We start from the raw sequence: 22,750 nt of genomic DNA, 5'->3' as shown, positions 1-22,750 counted from the left end.
TTTCTAGAGTTACCACCCCTTTTCTAGAGTTGTACCCCTTCTCTAGAGTTATCGCCCCTTGTCTAGAGTTACAGTCCCATGTCTAGATTTACAGCCGCTTGTCTTGAATAATAGTACCTGGTCTAGAGTTATAGTCCCTTGTCTAGAGTTATTGCCTCTTGTCTAGAGTCATTGCCCCTTGTTTAGAGTTATTGTCCTTGTCTAAAGTTATTGGCCTTGTCTAGAGTTATAGCCCATTTTCTAGAGTTACACTCCTTGTTAGCTCACCGGCGTCCGGCGTCCATCAACAATCGACTTCTTCTCCATAACCGCTGAAACCAAGCATGGAATAGCACCCATAATGCAATGGTAGCATCCTTATAGGGTGGGGATTCAAAATTGTTCAAATGATGGGGCTGACGCCCTGGGGGCCTGAGGGGCGGGGTCAAAAGGGGTCAATTTGGCTATTTCCATATAAACAAATTCTTCTCTGAAACCAAGCATGGGATAGCACCCATAATGCAATGGTAGCATCCTTGTAGGCTGGGGATTCCAAATTGAGCAAATGATAGGGCTGACCCCCGGGGGCCTGAGGGGCGGGGTCAAAAGTGGTCAATTTCCATATAAATGACTTTTTATCTGCAACTTAACATGGGATTGCGCAAATTGTGCAAATGATAGGGCTGACCCCCAGAGCCTTAGACGGCAATAGACGCGGGGCCAAAAAGGTCAATTAGGCTACTATTTTCATATAAATTTCTTTCTGAACCTATGTATTGGATTACATAGTTGTATGGTATCAATAGCATCACTGTATCGTTGTGATTCAAAATTAAACTTTTGGAGCCAATTTTGCTAATTTTTCTAATTGTCAGAGTCTTTGTGATAATTAATTTAAAAAAAACAGGTGAGCAATACAGGCCCTCTGGGCCTCTTGTCTAGAGTTATAGCCTATTTTCTAGAGTTACACCCTGTTGCCTAGAATTATAGCCCATTTCTATTGTCATCATGCACCTTCTATCGTCGTACGCCGTCCGCCGTCCGCTGTGCGTAAACTTCTCATTCAAATTACTTCTTCTCAATAACTAGCCTCAATGTTGTAGCTCAAAAGACTTTTAGACAGAAAATGGTGTCGTCTTTAGAGCTACAATTGGTGCCTATTACTGCTAATGGAGCAAAGTAATAATTATGCAAACCATTATTAAAACGTTTGCATGCATTTTATCTTATTTGTTTTATATCGCTTACCTATACCTACTAGACAATAAAACTGAACCGTATGAAATATCAAATTCTCAGCTAGACATTTTTTTTTTTACATATACCAGGTACATATCAAGGCCTTTCTGAAGAGAATTTATACCAGAAGTCTTCAAATTATGAATTTGACGTCTTGTGAGCGGTACGGTAGATATTAAGAATGGTAGTTATGTTTGTTTAGGATAACAACATTATGTAAATGCTTGTATACCGGTATGCATAAATTAATGGGAAACCTACAACAAAGTATAGAAAATTGTGCCCGAGTGATTTTCGGAGGCAGTGCTCCACTATGATACATAGGGACCAATTCGTACCCGGCCGAAATGTATAGTAGGCCAGGTACGTATATTCGTTCTACTCAATAACCGAAAGGCCCAGAGCACTGATACTTGGCCTGTGGAATGCTGGGATGAAAGGCTACCAAGTTTATTAAAATAAATGACCTTGACCTTTATCCAAGGTCACAGGGGTCAAATAGGCTGAAATCTTGAAACAACTTCTTGTGAATAACTAATAGGCCTAGAGACCAGATATTGGACCTGTGATATGCTGGGATGAAGGGCTACCATATTTGTTAAAAAAATGACCTTGATCTGCATTCAAGATCACAGGGGTCATAATTGCTAAAATCTTTAAATGACTTCTTGTGAATAACCAAGAGGCCTAGAGCCCTGATATTGTGTCTGTGACATGCTGGGATGAAGAGCTACCAAGTTTGTTCAAATAAATGACCTTGATCTTCATTCAAGGTCACAGAAGTCAATTAGGCTAAAATCTTTAAACGACTATGTTGTATTGTGCCAATAGTCAGATGACCGTTAAGGCCCATGGGCCTCTTGTCCAGAGTTACTCCCCCTTGTCTAGGGTCACAGCTCCTTGCCTAGAGTTATTGCCCCTTGTCTACCATGAGTCATGAACCTATTTGAACAACACATGTGAAATGTAGTGTTTATACATATTACACCTTTACTTAATACACTTCTAAAATCATTAGCTATTGAAATAATTATTTCAACTGGGTACAATTCAACGCCATACAGAAAATCAATTTTATTACCACACAGCTGCTAATTAAGTGGAAATGCTAGTTATAATTTCCAATTAATGTTTTCGATTCCCACACACCAATTTAATGATTACTGGAGACATTAAAAGGTTTGAGAATATTACGTTTCAGCTATGTGAGGTAAATTGAGTCGCCTACTCAGATGTGGACAATCAGAATTGAGTTACTATGAATATTTCATGAGTCGCAGAAGCTCAAACTGTGACATTTTAGGATTTAGTCTGTTGACCATGCACAATTGATTTCATAGAAATTATATTCAGGAACTTGTTTTATTTATATCATGAATTAACCAACTTTGTTCCATTATAAATAGTCAATTTTAGGACGTGGTGTTCATGAAGTTTCTTTCTCTTGTACGTTTTTTGAGCTTCTAACTTGTTGTTGGTCTTACAATCACATCTGTAGGGTTCTAAATATAAATTGTTATATGAAGTTGATAAGGTTATATCTTGTTTTCATAATGGTCTCGAAAGATTCAGTGACGAAGATACATTCCTCTGCGACTGAATTGTACACATCTTTGATGTTATACATGATATAATTTTTTAAGATTTCTGGAAGCAGTTAGGTTAGGTTGTTAATTTGACCTGTGTCGTTTGGGTAATAGGGGAGGAGAAAATGTATACATTACCAGGCTTAAATCTGATACTCCTGGAAACTTGATTTGGGGTGAATATTCTACAACTGAGCTTTCTGGTCACCATAAATACGTATAGACCCAGACACCTTAGTTTAACTCATTCTTCCCTGAAAACACATTTAGGCTCTTCTAAATCAAAGACTAGATTAGTCCATTATAAAATTTCAGGGATGAATGAGTTAATTAAAAATCAAAGCTTCTCTAATTTCTCTTAACACACATAATCACAAATGTTTGAATAAGGGATTGTTTTTGAAGAAGAAAAAAGAGAGGAGAAAGTTAGGAGAGAACCAAGATGTATGCACCCTCCAAACTTCAGACAATTGAGGTACTAAGTTGTCACCAATACAGTTGTAATTGACCAGTCCAGTTATACTTATAAACAGGGAGGCAAACCTATAAACACAGTGAACCAGCTCCACAAAAGTCATTGTCAGTCGGTCTTGAATAAATGTATCATGATTAGGTGTTAATTACCAATTAGAGTGTCCACAACCAAGCTGTCAGCTGCTGTGATTTTGTTGAAAGGCGATTTTACTCTTTTCCATTAAAAACAGATTAAGGTGAAGCTGTAAAGTCTTTTAAACATGTATGATGCTGGGCTGAAGCTCTGTGTATTTTAGTAGGAGCACTTTTCCTAGCTAAAGTGTGTTTTCCTTAGGGTAGCACCAATTATAGGCTCTGAACGGTATTCATTTCAAAGTAATTCGGGGCTGTTGACAGGTAGATTTAAATGTCACGAGTTCTTGAAACGGTTAGAGATGCAGCAAACTTAAATAAAATGCAGAGAAATCCTTATCTTTGGAAGAAAATTGAAATAGATGATCATGCAAGAATCGTTAAATAAAACAAAGAAGTTGCTTAATGGAATTTTGGAGCTGAAGGTCTATTTTATAGTAAGATGGATAGTCTGTGAATGTTGTATTTGGTGTGTCACTGCGGTGTAGCACCAAGCTGCTTGGACTCGGTTGTATCTTTATAGCAGGACTTGATGGTGCTCCCTGTGAATCCAAAACCTGCTCTAATCAATGTACCCACCTACTGACAACAGATTTTATACCCAGTGTCAGACATGTATCCTCAGCAGTATTCATGGATGTTCGCTACCAGAAGGTACAAAATGATTCTATCCCAGCACACCACAAGGTCTAACGACCAAGGGTATTGGAGGAACAGTTACTAGTACATGTATTATGTTTTTTATTCTGAATTACTGACTTAGTTGTGTAACCTTGGTTACAGATGTTGAGCTGTGTAACTGATGTAATTGGCTATGTCTGAAATACTGGTATAGTTGTACCTTTATAAACTGGTATTCATTTGTGTAACTATGGTAACCAATACTTAGTACTATAACCTTGTGAACTTGTATTCATTTATGTAACCATGTTAACTGGTGCTTAGTTGTTTAAGATATTTTTACCAGAAATGTTGCTTTACAACAAACGCTTTGTAAGAAAAACAGTTTTTTAACCAGGATAACTGGCCTTGTTTGTTTATTTTGGAAAATAAAGAAAACTATGGCCCTACATACTGTCAAACTGATGCACTTTTGTATTCATTGTAGTACACATTTGCTGTCCAAAAGGCACCTATTCAAGCTTTAATATTTTTTCTAACAGTGTTGTTATTTTTTTTCACTGAATTGTAAAGCTGGTATATGTGTAACCATGGCAACTGGTGCTGTATCTGGAAACCAGTATATAATGTATTATAGTGATGTGAATTTCTTCCTATTGAATTTCAAGGGGGAAATGCAATAATGATAGTTTAAAGTATCATGTATGTGATGCCCTAATGTCTCATACGATTAAGATGGACGAGGTATGTTTTAGGTCGGAGAGAGACACAGGCAATGCATCAATCGCCTGTAATAGTGCTACTTCATCATCAAAACAGCAACAATACTCAAGTACAAAAGGAGGAGTGGTTCTAGGTGCTGCTGTCTCATAATCAAGGAAATTGGTGGAAATTTGTTAATTAATTTAAAATAATGTCCACATGATGATGTTAGAGCTATTTTAGTCCTATATCGCACTCATGTGTATCTTAGTGCATGGAATGATTTACAGACATGAGGATATAGTTTTTACTACTTATTCAAAAGATTTTATGTTAGGTGATTTAATTCAATTCTATTTTGAAGTTTTAAGGTAACTCTTCCTGTAGTTAGAGTATTATTTCCATTAAAGACGTATATTTATTAGGCTTTCCCTTCTGAAGTGTTTATGAATATATCATGTCATTATTTTTGTATTGAGATCTACACAGCACAGGTACTGCATTCCAAAACAAACAACAATGGTAGAAAATTAACCTTTTTTTGCTTTAGGTAAAAATCGGCTATTGACAAAGACACAGAAAAGTTAGTTAAGAAATCTTATATATGCCAGTTCATTGAAGATTTTCTTAACAAAGATTAAGAAGAGGGTTAGGTTGCTTCAGTGATGTGGAAAAAGCTTATGATTTCATTTGAAGTTTTCTTGTGTAGTAGGATCACTTTCTCCGGGCTGATGAGGAGGGGAGTGTAAACAATCCTGAGGGGGACCTACTGCTGGGGTTATTTGAAACAGGGCATACCCACCTATACATCTCCCTAGTGTTGTATGGGGCTGTGTTTCCCATCGCTGTGGTTTCAAACTTCTCTCAGTGTTTACAGTTGGCAGTCGATGAAGAAGTAGAATTTTGTGGCTAGCCAAGACTGCTGTGTGTATGTCATTGTGTAATTTATTGTTCACACATTTCCAATCAACCAGTTTTCATCCTCAAAGGTGGCCATACATACTTAGCTACTACAGTTGGTGGTCAAACAACAGCTATATACCAGAATGAGGTCTGACTGGGCTGGGTAAGTGGGCACATGCTATTTCTTTACTTCAGACACCAATCAATGGTACAAATTCATCACCAATCCTTTAGCTTTTGGTGACAGAGCCTGCTGTATAAACAATGATTACAAGATGTCTACAATCGCTGATTTGTAAAGCTTTTTAACGTTACAAGTATTAGGACCACTTGCTAGCTGGTACAGTAGACTTTTGCTTTATGTATTAAACATGAAAACTTTGGAATAGGTCAGTAAATGCAATCTGCATATGAAATGCTACAGTAGATAGGGAAAAAACTCAATTTGCAAATAGATAGGTATTGAATCGGTGGAGTAAGGAATCTCAAAACAGAGAAAGGGCTGGTACATAAATTTTTGTGTTCTGTCCAAACAGCATTTCGTCTTGGCTCAAACAGCTACTAGAGGGCTACTTTCGACTACTGTGTAAATTACATAATTATAAAACCACTTGATTTTCTATAAGCCTAAACTACCTACTTTTCTCCTAATGCTGCGACACATCAATATAGATATGATATAAGATGGTTGGTAATGTCTTAAGTACAGATCATACAGTAGTTGTACATATAGTTTATCAGGAGATCTTGGCCTTGAAGCCTTATAACTGGGGCCTTGTCAGATGAGAGACAGATAGGGATGTCTAGTGATGTCAGAGGCTGTACACAACATCGTCTTTGTTGATCAGTTGCAGTTCTACACTGGTACCAAACAAGTTTTACAATGTATGGACCAATGACACTTTATATAATATATGAAGCCTAAAATTCATACTTGTAAGATGTATGTTTAACAAGTCAACATTTTGGTGATTTTTTTTTACAATATATTAAAATGTTAATATGTTTCAGACACAAATTGATTATAGATACACTGTTTTCAGGTAATAAAATGAAAAGAAGGGTATTTTGTAGGTAATCACAGGCATTGATGATGAGACATATCAATCAAGAGTTGTGTTGGGTTGTTAATTTATCAGTAAAACAATACGCTTTCCTACTTCAATTTTAGATAGTGGTAGGTTTTTTCTCCAGACTCCTGCTTTTTCTTCCTCCAAAACACTATTGCTTTGTAAGGGTTGTTCATTGCCACTGAAAACACTCTTGTCTTCAATCTAGACCAAAAGGAGTGATTAGCAAAAAAAGATAGTTAACTTGTTTTAATATTTAAAAACTGTTATAAAATGTACAAAGTTTCATTTTGATAGAATATGAAATACTCAAATAGAGTACAGGTTTGTGGACGGAAACCAATAAAATTCAAATATACTTCACGGAAAACAGATTTTACATTTCACACTTCCATTGTCCTTAAACTCTGTTTATGTTTAGGATCTGATAAATTGATTTATTCAACAGAGAAAACCACAAAGCAATATATGTTTTTTTGAATGCTAATGAAATAGAATACAAGATTCAATCTGTAATGAATAGGGCTGTTGACTTTAAAGAAATCGTGCAATTCTGGCTGCAGTAATTGTATAACACATTCTGAAATAGCTCTAAAAGTGTTTATAACAAGCTGTGTATACATCCTATGGAATCACTTATAATTGATATCTAAGATAGCCGTTAAGTCGACAACAAAAGTTATATACACACTTATGCTTTATTTCTACTCAGTTATTTTGTCAGAGATACCCTACTTTATCACTTAGACTGTACGGCCATTACTGGTTGCCATGGTAATGGTCGATAGTATCTGTAACATTCATCAATTTGAGACTTCCTTTCTCACCTGTAATAATATTTTTTGGGAAACATTTGAATTCTTTCACCATTAAAATGCACACAGACAGCATTTGTTTCATCATATAGATACCAAACTTCAAGTGTTGTGCGAATGAAAACAAGACGACCATTTGTCTTGAGATTACTCCCGACAAAGAATGTTGGGTAATCGGGCAAAAAACCAGGAGCAGGGTATGACATCATAAACAAGATTGTTTAACCATCTGTTGTTCCTGGTGGGGCTGACAATGACATATGTAGCCGGGGTAATTATATTGGCTTTATTGCTGTACACCAAGGAGAATCTACAACTTCCCCCTCCTGGAATGTAAAACAAATGTAAACAACTGCTACTCCAGACATTGTTCTATACTTTGGTGTACAGGGTGGAAACACATCTAGAATTATATAGCTTTGTTCTGATTAAAAAAAAGAAAATTGCTGTTATGATAAAGTGCTGTAGGTGAATGGTACAGTAAATAGCCTCTCTTATACTCTACATTAGAGTCTAAAACAGAGGAGCATTGTGTCGACATGCTGGCTGTTTCTGGTAGCTCTCTCCTAATACACTTTTCACCTGTGTAGGAGTAATCTGTATTATTCTTATAATCACGAAAACTTGAGTTCTCCATGAGTTTGGTAACCTGATTGACTGCCCTAAATTGGACCCTAACAACTGTGTCTGTGACACTTGCATTATTGTGTCATAACAAGGTTAAATGACAGAGTCTAGATAATATCCTAATATTGAATCTATTGGTGGACATCAACAGACCTTGGTGAAACACAAATATTGTTAACATCATAAAGTTAATCCTACTTATCTTGAGGTTGATGATGGTCATAATAATCTTCAAGCCATAAAATTTGTAACTATCATAATTATTATCATATATATTTTGCCTAGATTATTATTACTGCAATGTTTGGCAAGACCCTAGAGTTGTCAAATACATGTAGTTCCTTAGACTGGCCATTTGTGCCACCAATCTCTAGAGTTTTGAAAACATCACTTCAGTTTGGCTTGATTATTTTTGTCTCTCCTAGAGATGGCCGATTCTAAGTTTCAAACTAGGGGGAGATAATTTAGTATTGATCTCTGCTGAGAAAGTCTTATATGGCACCAGTTTAGTAGTTCCTCTCTCGATACTACTTTCAGTATTAGAAGAATTTTCCAGATTTAGGTATTTTTTACTGAATTAAAAAGTTCTTTTACTGATGTAACAGTTGTTGTTTGGTCAGAAAATCGACAATCACTGTTAATTGGCACTGTAGGTAATGATGATTTTGGTTTAGCAGATATTATTTGTTTTATTTCCCAGATAGTTTGACATTTATAGATAAGATGTCTATGGGTACATGACAGCAAAAGGGGCCAGACAAATTTAGAAACACCATTAACAAGACGCTATCACCTTCTCAACAGTAAACAACAATTCCTAGACAAACCAACAAGTTTTATACCCCCACGGCCACCACCCCTCCAGCAGCCATAACAACAAATCTACAGCTATAGGCAGCTACCAGTGATCATTTCTCTATTAACTATATTTCTTTCAGAAATAAGTTTTTGTTTTGTCTCACATTGCCAAAATCTATTTCCATCTGTTTATTCAGTCTTTGAAATAGATTACAGAGATATTTGTTTTCTCTCTAAAAAACTTGTATAGTTAACAAAACCACTAGTAGACTATGTGCCAGGAGACAGTAAAACAAACAAGGTTGTTGATTAGAAAATACCTGTTTTAACACTCTGGGTTTTTGTGAATAATGCCAAACTTCTGACATTGTATGTTCATCTCGATATCTTCCTGTTACAAGTTATTTGTTGTTCAACAGAAAATTGGAAAGTGTGCAATACATGAATCAAGGAGCATTAATATTGTATTAACTTATAGAAAATCATGCAGGTATTGTAATTATGTAAGCTGGTGTAACCAGTTTTTGTACTGTGAATTGCACTAAGTTACACAGCACTATGTCTATCTTCTCAACACTTTATAAATTTTAAGTTAATGCTGAGAATAGCATGTAGAAGTCATGTAAAAACATTCTTACACAGATTATATTATGTATCTTTTATGGCAAACTTAAATTTCAATTAACCTTTGGAACTTTGACAAGAGAAAAAAAAGAAGAATAATTAATGTCTCGTGCAAGTCTAATTAAAGATTTAAGGTGTTTGCCTCTGTGTGACAAGGCTATCTATACTATCATGGAGATTTGTGTATATCAGGGATCCATGTTGAACTTTTTCTGCCCAGTGTAGGAGTTATACCAGTTGAAGGTTATCTTAACTAAGCAATCAGTCACTAAAGAATGCGCCTTGGTATTTTGTTTATAAACAGTCATTTCCATTCCCTTTGATGTGAGATAGATTCGGAGCCTTTTGATTGGTTGATTGGTTGAAGAAGGGCTTGAGGTGATCCTTGTTGCCACAAGATTTCGACCATCTCTAACCAAAATAACAGTTGCCATGAAAGTGCCTGGCTCTGTGATAAATCTTCCATTTAAGATAAACTCAGTATCAGTATTTGCCGTTTTCACAGGTGACGTCTTTATTGGCTAGCATTGACCTCTATTGGAGAGCCTGATAAAAATAGAATCTTAGATAAAGTAAGGAAAACAAAACAGAACAGTATCATATATTGTATTTACATCTGAAAAAATTGTGAATTTAAACAACTGAATTGATTCATAAATCTATTAATTTCATTCAAAATTTGAATTATGATTTTCATTTACATGTTTACAATTAAGAAATTTAAAGAAATATAATAAAATCTTCCGTTACATTTTCAAAATTCAGAAAATTTAAGGAGTCCTAAAAACATCTCTGGTAGTTTCACTAGTTTGGTAAATTCTTGGTTTATTTATACGTGTATATGGCCCTTAATCAAACCATCAGTATAGTCTGGTATCTAGCTATCACCTTCTGATTTTCGCCATACATTGTCATCATACAGGCAGAATTAAATCTCTGTTAATTCAGTTGATGATACAGTGATCTTACCCTGGTTGGTCAAACTGGAAGGCAGCACCATCCGGCTCCTTCCAGGTGTCAAAATCCCCAATAGTCTTTATGTCACCAATTGAATGTTTTATGTGCATTTGATGTCCGAGGACAGGATCCTTGGGAGACAAAACATAGCTTTTAGACAGACGTAATGACTTGTAATAAACCTTTAAATACAGGAGCTCAACTACTGTGATCATAAAATAAACATTGCCAAGTAAATGTCCTGAATTTTGTTTTCATAGAAATAAAATTGTTTTTAAGAAAAAAGCAATTTCTACATAGGGAGAGATTGTTATTGAAAATATCCCCTGAACAACTACAGAAATCATAACAAAGCATTGGAAAAAATATCTTATTTCTTTGGTATTTGGATAGTTTCCTGTATTTACTTGCTTTTCATTATTTGTTACTCCAGTTTCCAGACAGTGAAATCTTTATTGTTTCTAGCTGGTATCCTCTGGTCGTTAATTTGCTTTAAGATTTTGAAATGTTTGATTTCAGATCCTACAGTTTTGCACTGCTGGGGTTGGGAAAAGTGCCTACGATAGATAAGTTGCACTTAACTTTGAATTTTATTGATGTCTTGGTATTCTGATTACTTTTTAAGTGTTTGATGTTTTAACAGTAGCATCAGTCAGTATTACTCCATAATTTTAGTAATTTGGTTACAACACGCCTTCTACAATATTTCAATCATTCAATCATAGCATCAGGTTGATAATTTGTCCAGAAAGATATGGCTACGAGAGACTAATGGTAGTGTTCACGGCTTTATTATATGGACAATCAGCCAGCATATCGGACCAATTCATACAATCAATACAATATCAGTGTTCACTTTTTGTCTGGCATCATGTATAATGTTATGATTCAATCGCAAATAAATAATAAATTGGAATCACCCAACAAATTAATATTTGCTGGCCGTTATCAGTGATTATATGAGGCAGGGTTTATGATGTAATATTGCTCGTGTGTCTGTACTACAACCATACAAAGTGGGGCCATCAGTCATAAAGTTGCCAGTGACCATTGGTGCTATGTTTTTCATGTGTCTGTGTGTTTCTGCAATAAAGAACAAACCTGACATATTATAAATTATTCTCAGTGTTTTATAAGTTTATAGATATTTATGTCTGGTGTGTATATATTTAGATATGATCTGGTACAAGTTTTGTGTTTCCATTTATCAGAGGACGTTAAACTTAGTCATAGAATGTTATGTAACAGGAGAGAGGAAGAAACTTAGTCATAGAATGTTATGTAACAGGAGAGGAGGAAATTAGTCATAGAATGTTATAAACAGAGAGAGGAAATTAGTCATATAATGTTATGTAACGGGAGAGGAGGAAACTTAGTCATAGAATGTTATGTAACGGGAGAGAGGAAACTTAGTCATAGAATGTTATATAACGGAGAGGAGAAACTTAGTATAGAATGTTATTAACGGAGAGAGGAGGAAACTTAGTCATAGAATGTTATATAACGGAGAGAGAAATTGAGTTAAAGACTTAGTCATAGAATGTTATATAACGGGAGAGGAGGAAACTTAGTCATAGAATGTTATATAACGGGAGAGGAGGAAACTTAGTCATAGAATGTTATATAACAGGAGAGGAGGAAACTTAGTCATAGAATGTTATGTAACGGGAGAGGAGGAAACTTAGTCATAGAATGTTATATAAACGGGAGAGGAGGAAACTTAGTCATAGAATGTTAGAATACGGGAGGAGGAAACTTAGTCATAGAATGTTATATAACGGGAGAGGAGGAAACTTAGTCATAGAATGTTATATAACGGGAGGGAGAAACTTAGTCATAGAATGTTATATAACGGGAGAGGAGGAAACTTAGTCATAGAATGTTATTAACAGGAGAGGAGGAAACTTAGTCATAGAATGTTATGTAACGGGAGAGGAGGAAACTTAGTTATAGAATGTTATGTAACGGGAGAGGAGGAAACTTAGTCATAGAATGTTATGTAACGGGAGAGGAGGAAACTTAGTCATAGATTGTTATGTAACGGGAGAGGAGGAAACTTAGTCATAGAATGTTATGTAACAGGAGAGGAGGAGAAACTTAGTCATAGAATGTTATGTAACGGGAGAGGAGGAAACTTAGTCATAGAATGTTATGTAACGGGAGAGGAGGAAACTTAGTTATAGATGTTTATAACGGAGAGGAGGAAACTTAGTATAGATGTTATGTAACAGGAGGAGGAACTTAGTATAGATGTTATATAAGGGGAGGAGAAACTTAGTTAGAATGTTATATAACGGGAGAGGAGGAAACTTAGTATAGAATGTTATGTAACGGGAGAGGAGGAGACTTAGTCATAGAATGTTATATAACGGAGAGGAGGAAACTTAGTCATAGAATGTTATATAACAGGAGAGGAGTAAACTTAGTATAGAATGTTATATAACAGGGAGAGGAGGTATAGAATGTTATAAAGAGGAGAAACTTAGTTATAGAATGTTATATAACGGAGAGGAGGAGACTTAGTATAGAATGTTATATAACAGGAGAGGAGAACTTAGTCATAGAATGTTATAACGGAAGGGGAGTTAGGAGAGGAGAAACTTAGTCATAGAATGTTATATAACAGGAGAGGAGGAAAACTTAGTTATAGAATGTTATGTAACGGGAGAGGAGGAAACTTAGTTATAGAATGTTATGTAACAGGAGAGGAGGAAACTTAGTCATAGAATGTTATGTAACGGGAGAGGAGGAAACTTAGTCATAGAATGTTATATAACGGGAGAGGAGAAACTTAGTCATAGAATGTTATATAACGGAGAGGAGGAAACTTAGTATAGAATGTTATTATAACGGGAGAGAGGAGGAAACTTAGTCATAGAATGTTATATAACAGGAGAGAGAAACTTAGTCATAGAATGTTATGTAACGGGAGAGGAGGAAACTTAGTCATAGAATGTTATATAACGGGAGAGGAGGAAACTTAGTCATAGAATGTTATATAACGGGAGGGAGGAAACTTAGTCATAGAATGTTATGTAAGGGAGAGAGAGGAAACTTAGTCATAGAATGTTATTAACGGAGAGGAGGAAACTTAGTCATAGAATGTTATATAACGGGGAGAAACTTAGTATAGAATGTTATTAACGGGAGAGAGGAAACTTAGTATAGAATGTTATTAAGGAGGGAGGAATAGTATGAATGTATTAGGAGAAGAACTTAGTCATAGAATGTTATATAACAGGAGAGGAGTAAACTTAGTCATAGAATGTTATATAACGGGAGGAGAGAGGAAACTTAGTCATAGAATGTTATGTAACAGGAGAGGAGGAAACTTAGTCATAGAATGTTATATAACAGGAGAGAGGAAACTTAGTCATAGAATGTTATAAACGGGAGGAGGAGGAAACTTAGTCATAGAATGTTATTATAACGGAGAGGAGAAACTTAGTCATAGAATGTTATTAACAGGGAGAGGAGGAAACTTAGTCATATAGAATGTTATATAACGGGAGAGGAGGAAACTTAGTCATAGAATGTTATATAACAGGAGGAGGAGTAAACTTAGTCATAGTTATTAAGGAGAGAGGAACTTAGTCATAGAATGTTATGAACGGGAGAGAGAAACTTAGTCATAGAATGTTATGTAACAGGAGAGGAGGAAACTTAGTCATAGAATGTTATGTAACAGGAGAGGAGAACTTAGTCATAGAATGTTATGTAACAGGAGAGGAGGAAACTTAGTCATAGAATGTTATATAACGGGAGAGGAGAAACTTAGTCATAGAATGTTATATAACGGGAGAGGAGGAAACTTAGTCATAGAATGTTATATAACGGAGAGGAGGAAACTTAGTCATAGAATGTTATGTAACAGGAGAGGAGGAAACTTAGTCATAGAATATGTTATATAAGGAGAGAGGAAACTTAGTCATAGAATGTTATATAACAGGAGAGGAGAAACTTAGTCATAGATGTTATGTAACAGGAGAGGAGGAAACTTAGTCATAGAATGTTATATAACAGGAGAGGAGAGAAACTTAGTCATAGAATGTTATATAACGGGAGAGGAGGAAACTTAGTCATAGAATGTTATATAACAGGAGAGGAGGAAACTTAGTCATAGAATGTTATGTAACGGAGAGGAGGAAACTTAGTCATAGAATGTTATGTAACAGGAGAGGAGGAAACTTAGTCATAGAATGTTATTAACGGAGAGGGAAACTTAGTATAGAATGTTATAAAGGAGAGGAGGAAACTTAGTCATAGAATGTTATGTAACGGAGAGAGGAGGAAACTTAGTCATAGAATGTTATGTAACGGGAGAGGAGGAAACTTAGTCATAGAATGTTATATAACGGAGAGGAGGAGAAACTTAGTCATAGAATGTTATATAACGGGAGAGGAGGAAACTTAGTCATAGAATGTTATGTAACAGGAGAGGAGGAAACTTAGTCATAGAATGTTATATAACGGGAGAGGAGGAAACTTAGTCATAGAATGTTATGTAACGGAGAGAGGGAAACTTAGTATAGAATGTTATATAACAGGAGAGGAGGAAACTTAGTCATAGAATGTTATGTAACGGAGAGGAGGAAACTTAGTTATAGAATGTTATATAACGGGAGAGGAGGAAACTTAGTCATAGAATGTTATATAACGGAGAGGAAACTTAGTCATAGACTTAGTACAAGACTTAGTCATAATGTTATAACGGAGAGAGAGGAAACTTAGTCATAGAATGTTATATAACGGAGAGGAGGAGAAACTTAGTCATAGAATGTTATTGTAACAGAACAGGGAGAGGAGGAACTTAGTTATAGAATGTTATGTAAGGAGAGGAGGACTTAGTATAGAATTTATTACGGGGAGGAGAACTTAGTTATAGATGTTATGTAACAGGAGAGGAGGAAACTTAGTCATAGAATGTTATATAACAGGAGAGGAGGAGAACTTAGTTATAGATGTTATATAACGGAGAGGAGGAAACTTAGTCATAGAATGTTATAAAAGGGAGAAACTTAGTTATAGATATAACAGGAGAGGAGGAAACTTAGTTATAGAATGTTATGTAACAGGAGAGGAGGAGACTTAGTCATAGAATGTTATGTAACAGGAGAGGAGGAAACTTAGTCATAGAATGTTATATAACGGGAGAGGAGGAAACTTTACGGAGGAGAACTTAGTCATAGAATGTTATATAACAGGAGAGGAGGAAACTTAGTTAAGATTGTTATAATGTTAAGGGAGAGAGAGAAACTTAGTATAGAATGTTATATACAGGGAGGAGGAGTATAAATGTTATAAACAGGAGAATTAGTTAGATGTTATGTAACGGGAGAGGAGGAAACTTAGTCATAGAATGTTATATAACGGAAGAGAGGAGAACTTAGTATAGAATGTAAGAGAGAATGGAGAGGGAGAAACTTAGTCATAGAATGTTATTAACAGGAGAGGAGTAAACTTAGTATAGAATGTTATTAACAGGAGAGGAGGAGACTTAGTCATAGAATGTTATGTAACGGGAGAGAGGAAACTTAGTCATAGAATGTTATGTAACGGAGAGGAGGAAACTTAGTCATAGAATGTTATATACAGGAGAGGAGGAGACTTAGTTATAGAATGTTATGTAAGGGGAGGAGGAGGAAACTTAGTTATAGAATGTTATGTAACAGGAGAGGAGGAGTGAGGGTTATGTTTATGTACAGCTTTGAGCACCTCAATACCTTAATTATCATATCTCATAAATGATTTGTGAAAAGGTAAATGAATTTTATCTTAGGGACGATAGCTAATGCTTTGTTGTCATATTGAAGAAAAACGTTTGCTGATCAGTTTGATTATCTTCAGTTGGAGCCTGGATGGACAATAAAAGTTTTAGTTTGACAGACTTGACCACTTGTTCTGGAGTCTTACAGACAATGTTGACAAGATGACCACTCATCTGAGCCAGCTAGCAATAAACTGACCAGTACACTCAACAGCTTTTGTCTGTGTTGATATAAATGTACACCAAACAGAAAACCATAACTCAACCTGGATCTTGTCTGTGTTTGTAATAGAAGGAAATCCTGCTCTGGTGTATGTTTGAGATAATGTTAATGACTATGATTAATCCTGACCTTTTAGGTTGACCAAGATGATTTTTCTGTCGTTACATCATCGTACGACCTCTATACATCCACAGAGGCCACAAATCTTGATCTCCGTCCATTAGAGATTGACATTTTGGTTTGCTCTGTAAGAACCTCAGGTGTCCTGTCTCAGGTGATCTACAGCAGCTTCATCAACTGAAAGGTCGAAAGGTCAAAGAAAATAAAAACTGAATTTTGAACAAACAGTATACTGTCAACCAACTTGTTTTGTGGAGATTTAATTTTGCGATCTAGACTTCTGGAGTTTATCTGTATTTGAAACATAATTTGCATTTTTTAAAACAATATAAAGACAACATACGGGTGTCATGGACCTTTTACTTTCAGGTCTGTGTGGGGCGTTGATTCAAGTGAGAGCGAAATCTTTTACAAGGGCTTTTTATCCATGCTGTCACAAAGATCACCCAGAAAATGGCCTGTGAAAAAAATCCACGAGCATATCAGTTTGCTTCAAAGCACTCAATTAGTTCTTACTCCTTCCTCCAAAAAATTTGAAACGGCAAATTGACTGAAACAGGTCAATGGCCATGAATAAAACATGATTTTGTGGGTCGTAGATGTTAGTATAGTGTAGATAATATTGCACATCAAGAGTCCCAGTGATCTTTACATCAAACATATAGTTCTGGATCTTTTCTACAATAGGGCAAAGTTTTATTATTATTGCTGTTGTCAATCATGTTTTATGTACATTACATTTCGAATTTTGACAAAAGATTATTACTTTCAATTTCTTGGTCGTACTTTGTAAGGGGTTTCAGTAGATGATAGACAAATGTTAATATGACTGTCAAATATTGTTACAGACAAGAGTCTCGGTGACCTGGTCAGGTAAACAAATTAAAATGGCTGACCTGGTACGAAGCTCTTCCAATAAAAAACAGTGGGGATGACAATCGGGTGTGAAGTGGTTTGTTCAAATATCACATCTGTTAAGTGGGACATACAAAATTAATATCTAGATTGTGTTCTCTGACCTGTCGACTGAACCTCCAATATCTAAACGGAGAATGTCGGTAGAATGTCATGTAAGGATACTGCTATGTCAGGGAGCAAGTGATCTGTGCTGTCTGCAGAAGAAAATGCTTCATCCTATAAAATGGGTTCTCGTGGCACGCTAGCAGAGATATATGCCAATATTGGAAAAATTTTAATGAAAAGCAAAATATAATTCCTGTATATTACATTAAAATAACAAACTTGATCAATGATATAGTGGTCAGTACACAGGTTGTGTCTTCATGAACTCATTAACCTGTGAAATCCATTTGGACTCTTCATTTATACTCTTCTATTATATTAACCAGAACAGTCCATTATGAAAGTACGGAATTGAATGGGTTAATTGCCAAAAAATTAGTTTTATGTACAGGTAAATTACAAGTCATATATAATGTCATACATTACACAAGTCTCATGTATCGGAGTAACTATAATTCAGGTGGTCAGATTACGCAAGTTAGTATCATGCCAAATTACAGAGGTTTTAAGTCGCATATGTCAGATTATAGAGATGTTAAGTTGCATATGTCAGGTTACAGAGGTTTTATGTTGCATGTCAGATTACAGAGGTTTTAAGTCACATATGTCAGATTACAGGTTTTAAGTCACATATGTCAGATTACAGAGGTTTTAGGTCACATATATCAGATTACAGAGGTTTTAAGTCACATATGTCAGATTACAGAGGTTTTAGGTCACATTGTCAATTTCAGAGGTTGCATATCTGAATGAGTTACTAAGACTGTGATTTTTTTACAGTTTTTGAGTAAGATCAGGTTAAAGAAAACTTATTTTAGAATTTATCAAAATTATTTTACTTAAAATAGAAGATAATTCTAGCCCAGTAGAAATACAGATTTAAGGTAATGCAATGTAACACAAGTCAAGCCAATGATTTTGATTGATTGTAGATGTACAATTTATCTATAGTTGATTCTATTCAGAAGTGAACCAGTGTGAAATTCTTACACTGTGTGAAATTGTTACGCTGTATGACGGTAGAACTAGATGTTGTTATCTACCCTGGCAATAAATTCCGTGATTGATGAACTTGGCGAGATTGATTTAATTTCTTATCAACAGTTTTATGCAATTTTAGATGTTTGATTTTTGCTTCGTTGCCAATGATTGATTTTCTGCTTTCAAAATTGATGCAAATTTTTAAAAACTTCTGTGACACTGTTGGTATGGCGCCAAATTATAAGATTTTATAGCAGTTAGGATACCTTAACTTAATCTTCTTGTTTACATTAGTAATTGTTTTTAGCTCAGAGCACAAATCTTTCTAGAATTAAATTAGAAACAAGGTGTCTGTCAGAAAAGAAAAATGAACATACACAGAGAATTTGGGGGTTAGCAGTGTTTTGGTGTCATTTGTTTGGCTAAAAAGACAATATCCAATCGCTTTCTCCAATACCATTCACTAAGCTGTCAATTCACTCTGCCAAGGGATTCGATATGTTCATAAAGGGAAAGCCATTTGTCAAACTTGCCAAATCAAATTGAGAAGCATCGAAAAGTAAACTGAGTGGGACAAAGGGAAAATTCTAGCACTGAAAGAGAAAATTTTAACACATTTTGGCACTGATAATATTAACACCAAACTAATTTTGATAATAGGCCCCAAGAACAATGGCTTCAAGAAAACGAATACTTGTTAACTTGATTGTGTTTGGTTTGTCAAGGTTAGAGAATCATATGTCCGAGGGAGAGTCAATAATTGAGGTGTTTAAAGATAGTCATTGTCGAGGTGTATGACTTGTCCCCATACCAATATCTAAGGTGTCTATGGACAATCGTTGTCATCCTGTACAATTTGTCCCCTCACCGATCTCCAAAGTGTTTTGGCTCGTCACATGAGAGTGGCTCTTCGCTCTCTGATCAATATAATGTGTTTGTGACCAGTCATTGGGGCCCTGGTTTTCCCCTCGATGTAAGGTTACCCATTACTGATAACATTCAAACAAACAGCTGACCCAGGTAATTTGAGGTCATTCAACACATTTTTCATACCTCAGTTTTGCTCTCAACTATTTAAAAGGTATTTGTGTGTAATATTCTATACATGTAATTAAGATTATTCATCTGAGCTCTAATTTATCTTTAAGAAAGTAGAATGGTCTTTGTTTGAAACGTCACATTTAGTTGAGTTATAGGAGTTGTCGGAGGGCTGTGTGTGAATTTATAGGTTTGATGCAGGGTTATAGCCATAGAATGAATATCTCTTTATATATGAAAAAGAAATGACCTGAAATTTTTCGGTGATGATTTTCTAGATTTAAAATGTAAATGTGGATTAAACTTGTAAATAATGGTTATCTCAAGTTATGGTATTGACTGATTTGTCAACTGACTCATATCTATCCCTGAAAATTTAATGATACTTTTCCTATTGTATGACTAAGAATTTATGAACAACGGCCGGTAAAACTATTTGATCTATTCCATATAATTTTACTTCAACATTTAAATATAGAATTATTTCTTAGACACAATATCAAAACTATGTACACAAAAAAATCCTTCAGATTGTAATAAAAAATCAAGAACACTTTGGAAAAATCAATCTTTCACAAATCTCATATTATAGATTGTGTTAACCACTTATTTCTGACATTTTTTGTATTCAATTCATCAACATTATATAGCCTAGTTACAATTACAAATGGCTATTTCAATTCCAAGTTGAGTGTATCCGATACATTTCCTCTCCCAAACTTGACAACTGCTATTTAACAAGTGTGAATTGTGATAAGATGCACTTTTAAAAGTTGAAATTAATAGTAGCGGCAATAAATTGTACCAGGGAACACCATTTTTAGCCTTTGATTATAAATCATATTTTAATGACAGAGGCTTTGTGTAGGCCTGTCGTCGTGGGATACGCACTGTATGCATGCACTTACTTGAGGTAGAATATTATCAGAATCTTGTATTATCCTGAACTTTCAGTAAGCTAAGATTGACAACTTGGGTGTGTTTGTAACAGAGAATTTTATAAAATAACATAAAATCCCAAATAGTAAGGCCATATCGTAATATTGTTACATGACGCTGTATGAGGGGGTGGACTATCTTACAGGCCTAAAGGTGAGACCTAATACATCTCCAAAGGGTAACAGTTCTCACATGTGTAGATTTTGATAAAGTAATGTTAAACAAAGAAATCACCTTAGTGCACCATGGAGTAGCACGTTCAGTTTATAGTTTACAACACTCCAAAGACCTATCGGATCTATCACAAATAGACATCAGATGGTACGTCACTAAACAAAGCTTGTGGAATAAAACATCAGATCTTCCTGTGTCAGATAGGCTTGTCTGGGGTAATGAACTTGTGCTCCATGATACATGTTTATTGCATATTAGTGCCTGGGTAAAAAAGTCTTATTTTGTTATGTCATAATGATTATAACCCGGTGTAGCATGGTATTTTGAATCATGGTATATTGACCCCAATACTCTTTCATATGCTGGTATGAAGGTTAGGGATAGTCCACTCGCGAAGTCACTAAATTAGGTTTAATTAAGTAAAGCCTAATTGGTGATATCTCGGGTGGAGAATCCCTATCCTTCGTACCCCCATATGAAAAGAGTCTTATAATCTTCTGTTCAATCTGGTTTCACATCGTGTAAGATTTTGAGTTGTCCCAGATTTTCAATTTTTTGCACACTTCATAAAAACTTCATTCTTCAAATTTCACATGAAATTAATACCCTACAAGATCCTGTTATGTTTTAAAGTATCAGATTTTTAGTATAGAATAAGAAGCCTTAAAAAAAAGGATATTTTTTTCTTTTCTTAACCTTTTTACTTCCCAGAATCCCACCAAGTAATTAAAATAAAACCAACTGTTGCCAAGTGTTTTATCTTGTGCACTTTGTAAGAGCAGGTACTCTACAGTCATAGCTCGTCATGAAGTGCACAGATTGCATGTCAAAAAGCTATTAATAAAAAATGGCTAATTGTTTTTGGAAAAGTAGAAAAAGTTGCATTTGTTAATTTTCCATTTATGAGGTGAAAATTGAGGTGTTTAGTTGTAGTAGAGTTACGGCTGCACCTGTTTGGGAATTTTTATGGATTTTGACCAGAAATTACACACATCACAGAAATTTCACATTTCACACAAGTGATTGTAAGTGCATTCAAATGTCAAAACACTTGAAATATTATATATGCTACACATTTGAGCATTATAAATGGACAAAAATTGAATAGCTTTTGGCTGATGATATGGCAAATGTCAAAAATTAAAACTCCATTATCGGCCATCAATGTGTATTGATAAAATTTGTCATATTTGTTGTCTGCTGTGATTTCTATAGTAAAGGAAGCTGTTAATAGCTGTGTATAGGGTCATGGCTTGTTGAACATAAATACAGACTGTCAGCCATTAGGCTGTGATTAACAAACCACCCTGTCCCTCCTAATCAAACCCACATTGAACTAGACCGTCAGGTCACCCGGTACATAATCCAGACTATCAGTCCTGGAAGGCAGGGCCATGTTTCTCTCCCTTTCGCTCCATCTTTAGTATGAAAAAAAAAGAAGGAAAAAAGCATCACCCGCTAATTGGCACTGAAGTACTCAACTTTCATGCTCAAATTGCTCCATTTGAAGCCTAGTTTTGAAAGTCAAAGAGGGCAACGACATTTACCTCCCACCTAGCTGATGTGCTGCTGCATTCTGGGTGGTATAAATGGTCAGTCCTAGATATTTCACTTCATATCTCTTTCATGTTACAAAAATATAAATGATCAGTGTCTTATCAAACTTATCGTAAAATTTTGTTTACGTTTAATCAACATGATCTTGTCCTTAAAAGATAAAAAGTAATGAAGAAGATTAAGGTTTAACCAGTGAAGTACAAAAAATGTACAATATTAAGAAATTCCAAATGACTGATCAAACTTGTGGTGTTATGTGCATGCTGGCCATGTATTTTCACATTCCGAGGGTACAGATCTTATAGAATATTTCATTAAGTCTAAATGGAAATGTTGGATATGCTATGATGTATTTTTATCTGTACAAGATGAAAGTTTGTACCTTTCTGAAAGTTTTTTTA

The 22,750-nt window shown here is 35.2% G+C and overlaps 2 protein-coding genes across 2 annotated transcripts in view; both read left to right on the top strand.

The window, feature by feature from the left end:
- The window catches only part of LOC138325785 (heparan sulfate glucosamine 3-O-sulfotransferase 1-like), a 132,379-nt gene that overhangs the window by 34,160 nt on the left and 75,469 nt on the right, over nucleotides 1-22,750 (top strand). The window lies entirely within an intron of this gene.
- Nucleotides 5,618-22,750, top strand: part of LOC138325780 (heparan sulfate glucosamine 3-O-sulfotransferase 5-like) — an 85,388-nt gene continuing 68,255 nt past the window's right edge. Inside the window, exon 1 of the mRNA XM_069271674.1 lies at nucleotides 5,618-5,799. The gene's annotated coding sequence lies outside the window, so the exon portion shown is untranslated. The remainder of the gene's footprint in view (nucleotides 5,800-22,750) is intronic.

This window comes from Argopecten irradians, chromosome 6, assembly GCF_041381155.1.
Source record: "Argopecten irradians isolate NY chromosome 6, Ai_NY, whole genome shotgun sequence".
In the NCBI taxonomy this organism is placed as follows: Eukaryota; Metazoa; Mollusca; class Bivalvia; order Pectinida; family Pectinidae; genus Argopecten; species Argopecten irradians.
This window is presented reverse-complemented; position numbering and strand designations above follow the sequence as displayed.